Genomic DNA, 1,898 nt, shown 5'->3' with positions numbered 1-1,898 from the left:
TGTGTGTGTGTGTGTGTGTGTGTGTGTGTGTGTGTGTGTGTGTGTGTGTGTGTGTGTATAGACATCTGTATATACACATATATACATATAAATATTTTTATGTGTGTGTATATGTGTACCCACATACATAGAGATACTTTAAGCGTAGGAAAGTACTACAGCGTATATCCTAAATAGGAAATTATTTGTATTGCATTTGGAAAACGGATAACTGATATATTTTATCAGTGATATAAAGATATAGAGAATAAAAAGTGATGGTGAAGTGTATAAACTGCAGCAATTCTACTGATTTTCTTAGTTAAATGAAACAGAGAGTTTAGAAGTATGTCGTGGTTAGAGAATAGCATAATAGTTAACGAAGAACATCCCTATATACATATTATATACTCAGGTGAATGCACAGACTCAAACACCCCCATATAATTATATACAATCTACAAACGTAAGCATAAGCATCCGCATATATGAATGCACCATCGCACATAAAAACGCAGGTCTTATTTATCACACACAGACCAGAAGAAAACGCATACGTCCAACACGAAATAAAATGTGCACTTGCTTTTTTCTGAAGCGTCTGCCAATTTAGTTTTAAATAGAATTAAAATGTTCGTTCATTGACATTAGCACTCAGATTTTATGAGTATTCTACTCAATATATGTGTCGATATTAAACATAGGGAAAACATTGCAATGTGGCTCTATATTCATTTCAGAATTTTCTTACTAAATGTATCGCAAAATATTTTCCTGCAAACCGTGGTTACAGTTATCATACTTTCAGTGTAATGAAATAATATACTTACCTATTTACGATCTTATATAGATATATGTTTGTTTTGCTTTGATGTTTTAAATAAAATTTTAAAGATTTAATAATCGTACGTTTGCAAGAGGAAGCACTTTTTTTCTTTTCGGTTGAAATGAACTAATAGATGCGTAGCGTATGTGTATGACATAATGAGTAATTTCTAGTTCCCTAAATTTGAAATAATTTTTCTATGATTCATATATAGTTTATTCTTAATATTCTAAGAAGAACGTTAAAATTTGTATGAAAGTTTTATGTGGGTCTTTTCAGAATTTGACGATCATTTTATGTAATAACGCGTATTCTAAAATGTAATAATATGACATCGATAAACAGTTCCCCGTAATAAGATAAGCATCGTTTCTGTTATTGATGTGTTCCTTTGGTATTGCTGTTGTATCACATTTATAAGTCCCCATTCTATGTACGAGGAACTCGCGGGTTAACTGTAAGATTGAGAATATAATGTGTCGCTTCCGATGTACTGAAGGATGGTGAAGAAACATGACAACTAACTACATTGGAAAGAGCGTACGCAGGATATGCATAGACGAGCGTATAGGTGAAAATGGCGGCACCTCAAAGAAAAGAAATACTCTACCAACATGCTCAGGCAGAATATGGAGGGTGGATTACTGGCATAGACGTTAAAGTATTATCGACGCATAGAACTGATAAAACACTTATACAGATCACAGAGGCTACACACATTGCAATAGACACACCGAGACACAATAGAAAACACGAATGGAACAATAACACTCACCAACACATCACACCACACGACTAAAGACAGAATGGAGGAGATCAGAGAGGAAACATATAATAATAATCAATAAAGCACAGAGTAAAACACACATAATAGACATATATGCACAGCCTTGTGATGTATATCAGAAGTAGAGACAAGGAAAAATAAATAACAAATATATGTGTCACATACCTGTGACAAATATAAGAAACAGATAGATAAGAAAGAAAGAAATATGTATAAAGGAGACGAATAAAAGCAAAATAAGTGTGCGTGCGTGTGTATATATGTATATATATGTATATATATATATATATATATATATATGTATAT

General features: G+C 32.4%; 1 long non-coding RNA gene across 1 annotated transcript in view; it reads right to left on the bottom strand.

The window, feature by feature from the left end:
* Nucleotides 1-1,611, bottom strand: part of LOC128250100 (uncharacterized) — a 10,210-nt gene extending 8,599 nt beyond the window's left edge. Inside the window, exon 1 of the long non-coding RNA XR_008266221.1 lies at nucleotides 1,581-1,611. This is a non-coding gene — a long non-coding RNA (uncharacterized LOC128250100). The remainder of the gene's footprint in view (nucleotides 1-1,580) is intronic.
* Nucleotides 1,612-1,898: the final 287 nt, after the last annotated feature.

This window comes from Octopus bimaculoides, chromosome 19, assembly GCF_001194135.2.
Source record: "Octopus bimaculoides isolate UCB-OBI-ISO-001 chromosome 19, ASM119413v2, whole genome shotgun sequence".
In the NCBI taxonomy this organism is placed as follows: Eukaryota; Metazoa; Mollusca; class Cephalopoda; order Octopoda; family Octopodidae; genus Octopus; species Octopus bimaculoides.
The sequence above is the reverse complement of the archived record's forward strand: the minus strand, read 5'-3'. Positions and strand labels throughout refer to the sequence as shown.